Genomic DNA, 16,310 nt, shown 5'->3' on the forward strand with positions numbered 1-16,310 from the left:
GACTACGTTATTCAAAATTGGATATCTCTAGGTACCGTGGTTTTTTCCATACTGTGAGAAACACACATACATTTATACAGATTCTTCATTATTTAATTTCTTTAAATATAATACAGGGTACATATATAATACATTTAATAATACATATAATAATAATACAGTATTTGGTGGCAACAGTTTGAAAAGTGAACCGACATTTAAAGTTTTAAACGCAAAATGCCAAAACGAAATTAATAGACCTTCTGGGCTAACGCCCTTTCAGCTAAAAAAATCTTTTGTTTGGAATTTTTTTTGTTCAGCTGCAAATATATTTTCGAAAGTATAAATTACCCTCTGTTCCTTGAAGTTTTCTTTTCATGCAAAATGCTGCTTTTAAAGAAACAGGCTATGTTTTTGTTCTTTCCGAAGAAACTTATTCCTATCTAGTTATTAAAATTGCTGTGAAAGCCATGGTTTTTCGATATCTAAAGCTACGATAGGTAATGTCAACAACAAAGAACAAAATGGGCAAAATTTAGCTTTAAGTAGAAAAAATTATTCCAAATACATATCCAAGAAAAAAACGGAATGTTTCGAATGTTAGAAAAGTAAGATCTTTAATTTTAAAAGGAAATCCACCAACCCAAAGGCAGTTGTAAAATCATTAAAAGGCTCAGCATCAACTGTAAAAAAAAGTGATGAATGCTGATTTGAATCTTAAAATGGCGGAAAAACATAATGTGCATCGTCTTACTCCACGACATATCGCCGAATGCTGAACGCGCTGTAGAATTCTTTATGAGAAACATTTATCCGGACAAAAATGCGCAATAGACGAACATTGGATCTACTTAAATGACTGTAGCAAAAAGAGATCTATTTATTATCATAAAAAAGGAGGAAAAAATAACTTAAAACATGGCTCAAGGAATGTAAAGAAAGTCTTTCTACGGGATTTATGACTGCTGCTGGTTTTTCCTGTAACGGCAAATTAAAAATAAAGAGAGTGCAAACAATGTTAAGATCTACTCCACATATTATCAAAAATATATTTTACACTCTTTTCAAATATGAAATACATTTTCTTTAAACACAATGTGTTTAATCAGTAGAACTGCATCAAAGCAAAGCTGTTCAAGAGCAATGGGATAAAATACCTCTTCCGATACTACAAAAGGCTTTATTGTCTTCAAACTTACGGTGTATAAAGATAGTGAAGAATAAAGGTTATCAAATAGAACATTTAAAGCAAAAACGTTTAGGTAAAATATTTCTGTAATTACAAGGAAAGTCGTATAAAATATGTGCGAACAGCCTTAGTAGATTATAGTCTGAATGAAAATTATGTGCTTTTATGTAAGTATATTTCTTTAAAACAGCCTTGATGTAATTTCCCATTAGATAAAATTTAATGCTGTCTGACTATAAACTCTTAAATCATCAGGAAGTTCTCTGTTTATTAAATATGTCTGCAATATAATTAAATTGAGATAAAATCACGCATATAAGTATTATGATTTAAACCTTACTGGAAATGAAATAACTTTTATTCGTTTGTATTTCTGTTACTTTTCATTGAAGATGGCGGAATTCCATCATCCTCAAATGCATCCCCTTTTATCCAGCAGAAATTCTTTCTACTGCATATTTACTGCTAGATATGAATTTTCTCTGTCTCTTATAGAGACTTGCTGCGGGGTGCATTTCCACCCATTTGCTTTGCTGGTCTTTTCTGTATGTCCCTTGGGTAAAGGCATGCTTTCAACTTTTCATATGCCTCTTAGCATCAACATCTCATTTTATCAGCCTAGAAAACAGTTTTGATAATAGTCTGATACAGCCGTGCAGCTACCTTATCTTAAGAAATACGAAATGGTTTTTAGAGTTTGAGCGGTCTTTTATAGGATTAGTGGGAATGCAGTTTTACAACATTTCTTCAGATGGCATTGAAAATATTGATCACATGTCGATAATAAAAACGTCCTCTTACAACAAGATAGTTTAAACTTTTACAATCTGTCTCCTTTAAAACTAAAAGAATAATTTTTAGTAATATAAGAAGCTGTAGGAATTCAACATCTGATTATTTAATAAGGAACTTATTTAAGTTATAAGGTTTTCAAACATAAAAAAATTAAAGACCTTAATTCACAGTTTAGGAAAATTAGTTTCATAGACATCTAATTCAAGAGTTCATAAGATAAATAAATAAATAATAAAATTTTTGTAAAATAATCTTTTATTATAATTCACACATAAAATACTTAATGAGCTAAAAGGAGAAAAATAATGAGGGGAAAGAATGATTAAATAATTATCTTTACAAAATTCGTCTGCAAATTTACATCACGAATAATAAACGCGTGAGGCATCTTTCAAAAATGTATAAAGATTGTTACTTAACTATAATAAGTATAAACTGTTACTTTAAAACAATGCAATTCGATTGTTAGATTTCGTTATCTAGGCGTCCACGCTTCCAGGTACAAAATTGTAGAAGAATTTTATAAATAGAATTACTTATTCTCTTGCTCCCATAAAATCATATAACTTATTTTTTAACCCAAAGGGGCAATTTGCGCAGAGGGGTTACTAACTTCGTTTTGGCATTTTGCGTTGATTCATTATAAACGGCGAATCACTTTTTAAATTGTTGCCACCAAATATTAGAGCCCTGTATTATATTTAAAGAAATTAAATAATGAAGAATCTGCATAAATGTATGTATGTTTCTCGCATTGTGATAAAACAATGGTACCTAGAGTCATCCAATTTTGAATAACGTAATCTTCCTCCGAATATGGACGTCTGGAAGCCCTAATTTGGAATTTGCTTTATTATCGATTTCATATTTTGTAAATCATTTATGAATTTATGAAACTCAACGATTTCAAAGCGAGCAATGGCAACACTGTTCGGAAAAAACATTTTTATCTCGAGCGCGGGAGATTTACCTCGATTTAAGTAGCTACAATTCTCTAGTTGCTTCCAAGCACATGCCAGGGTTGCATAGTTTTTCCAAAATTGAAAAATTAAAAAAAAAAAAAAAAAAAAAAAAAAAAAAAAAAAAAAAAAAAAAAAACACTTTTGTCATTTAATATTTAAGTAATTAAAATTTTTGTTACATTTTTTTAATCAGAAGTTTGCTTTTGTTTTTACACAGTTGTCGTTCCTAACACGTTTTGCATAATTTTATACAAACATGCGTTGTGCATAACAAACTCAATGATCTTAAAACGAGCAATGGCAATCACTGAATGGAAAAAAGCATTTTTATCTCTAATGCCCGAGATTGTGTATCGGAAATTCTAAAGCTATGCTCTTTTAAATATTTTGTGCTATTGCTGTTGAATTGAATTTTATGGTTTAAGCGCGAAGAGCATGATATTTAATAAATAAATGTAAGAGAGAAAACGTTAAAAAAAACTTCTCTTTGGGGGTAATATAAAATCTAAAAGCTTTGAGATTATTTTTCTTTTGATTCATTAATTATTTTATCAATTTGAAATAAAAGCTATTTTTATACTACATGTATATATTTCCATTTTTATTGTTATCTGTATAGTCTCAATGGCGGGTTATCAATAAAGTTATTCAACAGAAAAATCTTTTCAGTAGTTAAAAAACATTCTTTTCCTTTCCAATAATTGTGTTAGTCAGGTGTTTAAAAAAAATCGATCAATTTCCTTAATTTCTCCAAAAAATTAAAAATTAATTTAAAAATTTCATATTAACTTCATTTAAGTGTTTTTTTTTTTTTTTCACCACTTAGTACAATGCCGCTAAAATTAAAATTCTGAGAGTTTTAGTTTCATCGGTAAAAGAAAAGAATATACACGCAAAAATTAGTTCCCGTATTAAATCTTTAAAAAATCTAAATCGAATTTTGAAAATATTCCTTCACCACATTGCGTTGCCATCCCCAGTGTGTTTGTGAGGGCAAAATTTAAGCTCTGTTTGATTAGAAACTAATTTTAAAATCGACCGTCATGTGTCGATCTCTGATTTGAAGCCCTACCGGGGACAAGTTAAATAAAAGCTTATTAAATGGAGCATGATTGTATCAAATTTAGTGCTACCGTAATCAACAATATCCCTTCGATTTGAAAACTGTAACAACTAAGGCGAATCAACTGATATAATAATCAATTAAAAGCTAAATCAACGCTTCCCAATGAAATTTCAGGTGTCATTATGAGTTAGATATCAGCAATCTGCAGTCATCGAAAGAAAATGAACGAGATGCTACTCCTATCGTAAGTTTAACAAAAAGGAAATCATAGTATGTAGAATTACTATCTCAGTTGATGATATCATTTACTAAGAATGAGTTTTATTATGTCATTTACTAAGAGGGGGCTGAGGTTTTGTTTATTTCTTGAAGAGGAACTAAATACCTATTTAGGAAAATACTTTTCTGTCATCCGCTAATATCTATAGATACAAGAAAGACAAAAGGCACAATCAAGATCTGAGGAATCTCTAAAAGATTCTTAACCAATATCCCAATTAGCAAAAAGAGAGAAGGCTAGACATACAGCGAATTCGAATTATTATTGGGTTAGCAAAAAAGCTGTTTCGGTTTTCCCAAATAGGTAGCGTTATACTCGTTTTGTTATTCTTCTACCAACCTGTAAAAACATTAGGTATTTTTTGGAGAAGGAAAGATGAAAAATTAACAATGCCTTCGGGGGGAATCGAACCGCGCACCTCTGGAATACCGACCCAGTGTGCAGACCACCACACCACGAAGACTCGCTAAGAAGGCGGGAGAAATACCCTATAAATATTATAATTTTTTTCTTTTGAGATTTGACAGCTGATATTTTTAGCTCATTATAGAAGCTAGTTAAATGTATTTTTGCGTACAGCTGTTAGTTAATGATTAGTTTCAAGAAGGAGTGAAAAAATAAACGTTTTCGATATATTTTATTTGCTTATTTCATAAAGGCATAAAAGCGGCTGAAGCTCTTATGGTCTTGATTGCTTAATAGAACGCATGTGTCAGAATTGATTCAAGCAATTTCTTTCTGGAGGTTTTTCACTTGACGATAACCAACGTTCTAGACGAACATCTGAAGTTGATGACGACAAAATTTAAGCCGCAACTGAATCGAATCGTTATATAACTTTTCGAGAGATTGCAGAATGATTACATGTATATGAAACACAGCAGTTGAAAATCGCGTAACATGTCTCAGACTCGTTAAGAACTTCGATATTTGGGTTCCACATGAAATGAAGAAATTCACTTAACACATCGAATCGATATTTGCGATATGCATTTCAAACGTAATACAACTGACTTAAAAACAAAAACAAAAACAAAAAAAAAAAAAAACCCGAAATATCACTGTTGATGCAAAATAAATCGTCTACAATCGTATTAATCGAAAATGGTCTTGGTCCAAGCATGAAGAATCAGCACAAAGCTGCATCAGAAAAAATTATACTGACAATCTGGAGAAAATTACAAAGTTATTGGTATTTTGAGCTACTTCCAAGCAGCCAAACGGTCTATTCAGATATTTACTGACAATAGCTTATGAAACTGGAGGAAGCAACCAAAGAGAAAAAGCCAGAATTGGCATCGTATAGCACCGAATTTGCCGCATCGGATTATCATTTATTTTGAAGTTTACAAAACTTCCGAAATGGTAAAAATTTCAGTTATAAACAATCACATCAAATCATACCTGACTGAAGTTTTTGCTCGTGAAATCGTGAAGTTGCTGAAAGAGGGCAAAAGGTCGTCGAACAGAATGGAAGATATTTGACGGATTAAAGGTCATTTTTTGTATAGAAAACTGTGTTTTATATCATATCAAAAACCGAAATTATTTTCTTGCCAACACGGTAGTTTTCGTAAAGTCGATTAAAGATTTTATGATTTTTACAAATTGTTTTGGAAGTGATTTTATGAAATCTTAATAATAATAATAATAATAATAATAATAATAATAAAATAAAATAAAAAAAGTGAAAAGTTTCAAATTTTAAATTACGTCCAAAGGAGCGTCTTTTTAACATTTTGTGTGCTACCATTATTTATTAAATATCTTGTTCTTCGCCCTTAAACCATAAAATTCAGTTCAAGAGCGATATCTCAAAATAATTTTAAATTGAGCCTATCTTTAGAATTTCCGATACACAGTCTCACGTACTGAAGATAAAAATGTTTTTTCTGTGCAACGTTGTCATTGCTCCCTTTGAAATCCTTGACTTTGTTAATCAAAAATTCGTTAAAGTTTTATAAAATATGAAATCGATAATGAAACAAATTCTAGGTTTCAAATTTGGGCTTCCAGATGCCCATATTCGCAGGAGGATTACGTTATTCAAAATTTGATGGATCTAGTTACCGTTGCTTTATCACAATGTAAAGTGAGAAAAATACATACATTTATGTATATTCTTTATTATTTAATTATTTTAAATATAATAAAGGTCGATAAAATTAAGTGGCAACAATTTAAAAAGGGAAACAATGCTTTTAGTGAATCAACGCAAAATGACAAAACGAAATGAATAGCCCTTCTGGGCAAATTGCCCCTTTGGACTAAAAAATCTGAAAGCTTTCAGATTTTACATTGCGTTATTTTTTCTTATTTTAATTTTTAATTAATTATTTATTTTATTTAAACTTTATTAATTATTTATTTTAATTTAATTTATTTTAATTTTGTATTTATTTTAATTATATTTACATTACATTATTTTTTAACGTTTTGTGTATTATATTTATTTATTAAATATCATGTTCTTCGCACTTAAACCATAAAATTCAGTTCAATATCATTATCGCAAAATAATTTTAAAATGATCGTATCTTCATAATTTCCGATACACAGTCTCGAGCGGTGAAGATAAATATGTTTTTTTTTTTTTTTTTGTAAAGTGTTGCCATTACTCGCTTTGAAATAGTTGAGTTTGTTAATCAAAATTCGTTAAAGTTTCACAAAATATGAATTAAATAATAAAATAAATTCCTAATTCCAAATTTGGGTGGAAACGTACGTTATTCAAAATTTGATTATAATATTATTGGTATATAAAAGATTCAAGAGATTTCGAGAACTTCTTAGGATTCGAATTGGAAATTTTATTATTCTTTTCATCTCCACAGAAAAGTTCCATTGCACTTTTTGCATTGTTTGTATTTGCTATATATTAAGAGAAGTTTCGTGAATGAAATGGGTTAATGCTTCATGTCAAGAAAAATGAACTAATTATTTTGATGCCATAAAATTTATTTAAAGATTATTCTACGTGCTTTGACCTCAGATTCAGACACAGAAACTATTTCCAGAATAACTGATACTACTAAAAAAATGTGAAATAAAATGAAATAAAGAAAACATTTCTCTTTAAAAAACACATTTTTAGAGAGTGAAGAGCCAATATTAAAAGGTTATCGAATCTTTCGAATCTCAAAATCTCTTAAATCCTTCATATAAGAATGATATAAAGAGGAGGGGGTAAACCCCTTTTATTTAAAGGTTCTTAATTTTAAAGCAAAATTTGAAATCTGCTTATAGTGGTTTGGTGTGGTTTATATGATTACGGCAAAGCATTTAAAGGCTCTCTGCGTAAGGGAATGGGTGCTTACGTGGAAAGCTTTCTAGGGAAACTGGTTTATATAAATGTTACAGAAAGGGAAAAAACAAGAAAACTCCCGTTCCCACTAGCCCCTTCGTCAGAATTAGAACCCTTCACCGAAATGCCATTACTCAGCGACTTTACTGCTCGGCCTCTGGTGGTCTTCGCTTTATTGAAAAGATAAAGAATATTGATAAAGAAATTGAATAGATAATAACGGAGCTTTTAAAAATAGAGTTTGTTTGATTAATTGAGTAAATACGAATAATTAAGCTTTTAAAAATAAACCTTGTACTCAGTAATTATTAATTAAACATAAATTGTTTTAATCGTTTACAATGTTTACTTTTACTATTTCTTTAAAATAGTAAAAGTAACAGCGTTTTCTTTCATAATTTTCTTAACATGACTAGAAATGTTTGCCCTCATGATCACCTTGAAATAACTAAGGAAACCCTTAAATGATTTTCAGGTTTGACGTAAAAATTTAACGCAAAATTAAAGTAACGGTTTAATGTAAAATTTCCATAAATTAAAATGGTCACTTTTACTGGGATTATTTCTCACTTAAAAAGATTCATAAAGTTTGATATTGATTAATAATACTTCCTACTAGGTTATTAATAATATTATTTTTCATGTTCTAAATTATTCCATTTTAGCACACAGATATTATATCACGAATACGAGAGGCTTGTTTGACGCTGAACTTAGCTGACACATTTCCCTGTCTTCGCATCCAACCGAACATTATTAATAGGAGAAGGGTGACAGGGATGATGCCGTCGTCATCCACAGCCTCCTCACTCCTGCTGGGGGGGCGAAGAGATAAAGGGGGAGACCGGAATTAATGCACTTTCGATTATCCGGCACACAGACCCCACGTTCCCGTTTGCTTTGTTGATGCTTGTTTGTCATATAGCGCCGGAGTACTTTAAGATTGCTAATGGGTTTTATTTGAACCGTCGGCGGCTTTTGATCTATTTCGTTAGTCGTTTCCTGCGGGACTTGGAGCAGGAAGCCAGCGATACCTGCTCACTTTCAGGCATTTGCGGAAAAAGACTCTTCAGCTTCCAATGCGAAACACCGGCTTTGTTAAGTCAGCCCACGGAGAATTTGATTTGGTGCTTCGATTAGGAATTTAATCGACGAAGCAAATGTGAGAGAAATGTTTTGAGGAAGAGATCGTACACTTCTATTGAATTTATGGTTTATATCCCCTGTTCGTTTCCGTTCTTGTTGATTTAAAATATCTCTTAAAGGTAATATTCAATTGCTACTTACAATCATAAAAGCCACGTAACATGAATTATGAAAGTAGCTATGATAAATGGTGCGGCGTAGTAATATTTTGATTTATGATTGAATATATAATTTATAATGCTTTTTATAAAATATTGTTGCGTGTGTATGGGTTCGTAATGCACACAGAATGGATGATAGCTTGATAAAATTTATTTTCCCAGAAGAAACATTTTACAGGCCTGGAACTTTCCACAAAAGTACTCATACATAATTCCGCAGAATGACAGAGCAAAATCAATAGTTTTCACTTCAAACTACTAAGAACGTTAAACACAACGCAATGCAAAGGGCATCCAAAGAGCGAAGCTCACCTGGAGATCTCTCAATACTCCGAAATCAGCTCTGAACTGAAACAGTGAGAACTGGTGCTTTCTGTCCGGTCTTATATAGCTTTCCCCGGCCGCCTGGAAATCTCTAGAACTTTCCATTTCCCGAAATAAGGCATATACGGTTGAAGTTACATATAAGGGCCAGATACGGTTACAGTTACATATAGGGATAAATTACAGTTATTCAGTTACACCACCAATTATATTTATACAGGGACCCGACCAAAATGTAGCCAAATTTGGTATTTTTAGCGAAAATGCGCCAATTTTGGCAATAAAAATTAGACGCCAAAACTATCGCTAGCTTGGAGATACCTCACCAATTTAGAAAAAATAGCCATTTACTTCAAGGTTAAATAAATTTGCCCCTGTAATTGTATTTTCCCGTTGAGCTTTCCTTTCTTCAGATTTTTTATATTCAAAAGATACTATACTATCACACGTAATTTCACTAAAATTATTTACATATGTACAATTATTTACATACGTAACAATATTTACAATTCTTTTACAATGATTGGGTGTATCTAAATGCGTAACCTCTCCTCCGCCTCGTATATTCAGATTTACATCACTAATTAAATACATGGGAAAAGGTCATATAAAATTTAGACCTGCATACCAACTGAACATCTTTAAACTATATCAGCTGCAACACATTAAGGAAATTCATTCTGTCCATCCCCCCTTTTATAAACGGAAGAAATCATGGTAAATGCTTTAAACTCTGAAATGCTCGATTTGTCATTTTATCTCGTATTTTTTTCTAAGAATTTGGTCTTTCGGAAGAGAACATGGTTTCTACAAAAGTAAAAAACGCCTTTCTACAAAAATTATCATTCGAAACGGGACTCACATTTGAAACTTGGAATTGAATTAAATTGACTCCGTCGATAGATATACACATAAACATATTATAGAATAAATGTAATTACTCTTTGAAATTTAGTAAGTTTATTTAATATAGCGACGCTCAGGCTCTACTCTCAAGAACGTAAAATCTCAATTAAATTACAGAAAAGAATGCACAATAAAAACATCATCTGATGCATTATCAAATCGTTGCCACATGTTCAATGCAAGTACTGTAATAAAAACTAAAACGATGTATAATAGAAATTTAACAAATAAAACATAAATATTTTTTCATAGACGATCAGAGTCGTTTACAATTAACGCGTATGCGCTACTTCTAAAAGTTCTATACTTGAGACAGACAGGCGACAGTACTTTTCTGTTATTTCAGGATAACAGGAATCGCTGTTTTCATTTCTCAGACGTTATGAAATTTTATATGAAAATTAAAAATTAAGTGATAAATTGCTAAGTTGTAAAATAAAGGGGAATTAAATTAAAATCTGCACATTCTTTTATTAATATACATAAAAAAAATCTGAAAGGTTTCAGATTTTAAATTAAGTCCAAAGGGGCGTTTTTTTAACGCTTTGTGTGTTACCTTTATTTATTAAATATCATGTTCTTTGCACTTAAACCATAAAATTCAGTTCAATAGCAATATCGCAAAATAATTTTAAAATAAGCATATCTTTAGAATTTCTAATAAACAGTTCGGGGCGCGCTGGAGATCAAAAGATGTTCTTCCCCCGTAGAGTGTTGCCATTGCTCGCTTTGAAATCCTTGAGTTTGTTGATCAAAAATTCGTTAAAGTTTTACAAAATATGAAAACGATAATAACACAAATTCCAAATTTCAAATTTGGTCTTTCACATGCCCATATTCGCAGGAGGATTACGTCATTCAAAATTCGATGGCTTTATGTACCGTTGTTTTATCACAATGCGAGAAACATACATACATTTATGCAGATTTTTCATTATTTAATTTTTTTCAAATATAATGCAGGACTCTAACATTTAGTGGCAACAGTTTGAAACGTGAAACGGACATTTATAGTGATTCAACGCAAAATCGCAAAACGAAAACAATAGTCCTTCAGGGACAAAGCCCCTTTGAACTAAAAAGAAATATAAATCGTAATTTCATATTAATGCTATCCAGGCCTTCTAATGAAATTATATGAATGTTTCAAATTTAGTTTTTTAGGTTATGATTTTAAAATGTATAAGGTATTTTTTCTCTCCTTCCACCATGCCTTCGTGGTGAAACGGTAGCACACTCGGCGCGTATTCGAAAGGTTCAGGTTCGAATCCCATTGTTCATTTTTCACATTTCCTGCTTCAAAATATCCTAATGACTCTACTTGCTTATTAATTTGAGTGGAGATATACTAAACCTGGCTTTGGTTCTTCTTGTTGAATTCTTTTTCTGAAGATGAAATGAAGAATAACGAAGGTAGGTAGGTATATATGTAAAATAAAATTTTGATATCCTTTAAAAGCTTTTAACATCCTCTAAATTACAATGTTTCTTTTTACTCGAAAAACGCATACGTTGTGTATCAGTGAATTATCAGTTATCGTAAGTGACATGTTTCTTTATGAAGGCTCCGAAAAGTAACCTATTTTGATCAAATATTCTGAAGAGCTAATACTTGTTTGACTTCAAACTTTGACACGTAAGATAAATAGGATAACGCCATGCTAGAATCAAAATATTTTCAAAATTTAATGTTATATAAATGAAATAAGTAGAACTAGACCTGTTTTCATCAAAGAGGCGTTGAAATTAGTTGCAGATTAAGATTTAATTCTGTCGATAAAGTTTTCCCTTTTACAATTTTCTTTGTTACTTTTTCACCTTACTTGCTTTCGTTCTTAACTCGTGATGAATGTTTTACGAAATATATGCCCTGTACGTAATTGGCTAATAAATACTTCTTGTGCACCTGTAAATAAAATAGTTGTTGGTTGTTGTTGTAACTTATCTCACTTGTCTGACAATGACATCAGAACAAGCCCACGAAATTCATCGTGGCAAGGACAAAATTGAGCTTGTCGTTACTAGAGCCTTGAGCACCATACAAGTGACAGTAAGACTTCGCTCAGTTCCGCCCCCAAATTTTGATGGAGAGTATACAGAGGAACGGATCTAAGGGTCTTTTACCTCTCTTCTCCTACCACCAATCCCTCGAGAAGACTTTCGGCTCGCCATGTATTTAGAGTGACCCTTGCCGTAAAGACACTATACATTTACAAACATCCTTGCCTTCTCCGTGATTCGAATCCGTGCCCCTCGGTATCGCAATAGTCTCCCCTAACAACTATACAGTCTGGGCAGTAAATAGTTGTATCTTTCAAACTATATATTTTTTGTCTTATTCATTGCCATAAAAATAAGAAAAAGAAAATATGCATTGAAGCAAACACTAGTGTTTTTTTTTTTTTTTTTTTTTTTTTTTTTTTTTTTTTTAATGTCTAGATAAAAGAAAGTGATAATGATACTGCATTAAAAATGACTGAATCAGTTTTTCAGTAGAATGCAAAACTATGTACAAAAGAAAAAATAAAAATAAATAAATAAATAAAAATAAGGATTCAAATAGCCTTCTGAAGTAATCTTCAAAATTTTTTAAAATAAAAATGCTGTTTTAGAGTTATTCGGGGAATTTAAATTATATTAAACATTTATTTATGAACAGTGGCTTATAAATGATCTCTTTATATTGATTATATCAGACATCCTAGCTGGAACATAATTTAAACGATTCTTAAAAGTACAGAATACAATTTATACCAGCTATCTAAACAGCAATTGTTAACTTTTTTATAAAGCTGCTACCAATCCTACTCTATTCAAGTCATCGTTCTTACAGACTTTCCTAAGGTTTCAGCTCTGGAATACCTGATGACATGGCAAAGATTACGAAATGAAACAACTTGAAATAGAAGCAGAATGTAAAGAAACATTATCTTGTTAAGAAATTCGTGTGCATCCTTAAATGTTGGCTGTTTCTTTTAAAGATACGTGCTTCTACCATTTGTTAATACTTCTCTGAATTCGATTTCTGACTTAAACGTCCAAAGGCATTGCAAACCGTCACTGAATCTTCACTGTTATGGAGTTTTGATCAGATATTCTTTTCTGTAATCATATTCTGACAATAGTGAGAGCAACTATCTGGCATACAGTTTACAAAGTAACACCTCGTCACTAAATACAGTTTCGACTCATTGGTTTGCCTATTTAATATGATTTAGGGATCACTTTATGCGTACGGATTTATATGCTTTCAATAAAAGATAGTTTTGGGACTGATTTGAAATGCATATCCGTTTTCTTATAATAATTAGGATGATTCACCAATCAATTAGGACAAAGTTAAATCCTATTACAAGCGATTGGCATGATGACTACTAGGGCCTAATTACTCTCTAGGTTCACAAGTCCCGAACTAGCGTCCCAGCATTGAGAAGGCTTCAAAATCATTCTAGAGTCGTACGTTTCTTTCAATAATAATAAGAAGAAGAAGAAAAAAAGAAAGAAAGAAAGAAAAGAAAAGAAAAGAAAAAAAAAAAGAAGAAGAAGAAAAGTGAACACTCAGGGCTTCTGTAAGCTTTGTGTCCGCCCCTAACAAGCACCTGTTTTTGATAATTTTCTTTCCAACTGAATAGTCATTGATATTTAGATTTTTTTTATCCCCTTTTTCAGTTTCAAATCTTTTTATCAGTATGTTTAAAAAATTATAAAGGGCAGAATTTAGCTTTTTGACTAACTCCAAAATAAGTTAATTGCTTTTCAAAAATTTTTCCCGAATTAAATCATTTCAGAGCTGAAAATTCACATAAATTTGCGAGTTCATAAATGATTAAAAGATGTTAATGCTTTATTATTATTATTATTATTATTATTGATTATTGTCATCGTCATCGTCATTATTATGATTTATCATCATCATCATCATCATCATTATTGTTATTATTACTAGGGCCGTTTAATATGTCACCTCTTAAGAAGCAAGTACTCTAGAATAAAAGTGAGGAATGAATTACCATTCGAACTATTAATTCAAAAGAAAATATTCCATTTTTCCTTTCTCTGCTGATTTCATTAATACGCAGCGCTTGCAATAAAGCTTTGAGGCAAAGAACGTTTTCCAACAAAATAGTTAAATAAATATTAAAATATTAAAATAGTTAAATTAATAAGTGAAATTTGTTGACATTGTGCTTACAGTACTTCAGATAATGTAAAATATTAGAAAAAAGGGACCAACTTGATAACTAATCAATTTTACAAGATATCAGCTGAATTAGAAGTATGTATGATAACAGTTTTAAAATTTAAGATAATTTTTTCTAACATTTGATTCTTATTTTTTAATTTAAATCTAGAAAGCTGAAAAATTAAAATTGTATCCCCCGTATTTTTAATATTTGTTCCACAATGTAATTGATCTCTTAATCATCATCAAATTTCATTCGAGGTTAAAAATGATTGACTAAAATATTTGGAGATCTGAAAGTAATTTTCTTCCTGGGTTTTTAAACAGCACAAGAAAAGAATAAACATTTTGTGAAAAAAAGGGGGGAACAAAGTGATACTTCCCATCCCAAATCTTCACTAAACTCTTCTCTTTCATTTAATTGCCATTCAACAAAGGTTTACTGTTATGTAATTTGCAGCTAATCTGTTTTACAGCTTTGTAAACGCTTCGTAAAAATGAAGTAATTACAAGACTAATTAAAATAAAACCTTTCTGTGTAATCAAAATTTAATCTGCTGCATTACAACTTCATGAAATTATCAGAAGTAGCACTTAAAGAAATTGTTCTTAGAGTGAATAAAAGTAATGATCTGCTATAAAAAATAACTTGATGTGTTTCTTAAACTCATTTAATAGACATTCTGCGATACAAAAATATTCTCTGAAGTTCTTCTGTTTAATGGAACGCAAAAATAAGCACGTCTGTCTTCTCCTTATAATGATGGAAAACTTAAATAAAAAATCATATTTACAGAACTTCGAATTCCCTCAGTTTTCATCTCCTTCCATCATATCGGAAATTGCTTTGAACGAAATCTTTACTTAAGCGAGCCATAATTCCAAATAAAATTATTGCTTCGTAATAAATTTTTAAAAATGGAATTTTTACTCTTCTCTATCTATTAGCATCTTTGCTCCATTCCATCAAAGGCAGCAAAATTACATCCGATGTCTCTAATGTCTTTCTTGGGTGAATAAAGCCGTCGAGAATGTGATGGTGTTTGCAGTAATGGAGAAGAAATTAAAACGCTTTTGAAATGTCGCGATGGGGTACTTTGAGGATGTCGGCGGAAGATCTTTTGATGCCTTTGTTTTTATATTTGCTCCCTGGCGAAGAATTTCCCTGTCGCAAGAACGAAACCTATTTGGTTTATAAAGTAAAACCCAGCTCTGCTTATTTGTATCTTCTTTAGATAGGTAAATGGATTGAGATTCGCTCGGGAGAGTGCGATGGTAAAGGCCAAGAATGTTGTAAAATTACTTTTCATAAAGAACGATGAGATAGATCCATTTAAAATACATTAACTTAAAGAGGCTTGTGAAATACTTTTGATAAAATTTAACTAGAGTATTTGACCTTAAAGTGATGAATGGATGACAATATGTATGTAAGCCTTCTGATGTTGCGATATGTTAATATTAAAAAAAATAATAACAGAAAAGATATGAATTTTTTTTTAAGTTTCGATGTTTCTTCCACGATGACTATTCCTATTCAAACTTTTACCAGTGCATTTGATTTAAATTAGTGCAATTTATTTCAAACTTCTTTCCAGTTTAAAACTATAACAAAAATAATATAGATGCAGCTGGGAAGGCTAGCGAAACGTTGCAAAATTTAACTTAGTTACACTTGAACTAAAAGAGACATTTGCGCCTATAGTGATATGACGAACGATGATACTGGACACAAGAGTAGCACCACGTTGTATTTCAAACGAATCTCGGCTCTGCGTATAGTATCTTGATAATGTATCCATATGTGAAGGAACCGAGGAGAACGAATGTTGCCAATCTTGCATTCGCTATCGTCATACCCGCCCAGCAACTGGCTGGTATTCGGTACCACTGAAATACAAATACCGGTCACCTCTTGTTTGAATAGCCGGTAATCTGGACAACCGCCATGACATTTCTGGATTATTAATTTCTGGGCTGTGCCCTATCTTCGAGGCCTGGGCGATGCCTTCTTT

Source organism: Stegodyphus dumicola, chromosome 3, assembly GCF_044657685.1.
Source record: "Stegodyphus dumicola isolate Sdum_Otavi_A_Nest chromosome 3, ASM4465768v1".
Lineage (NCBI taxonomy): Eukaryota > Metazoa > Arthropoda > Arachnida > Araneae > Eresidae > Stegodyphus > Stegodyphus dumicola.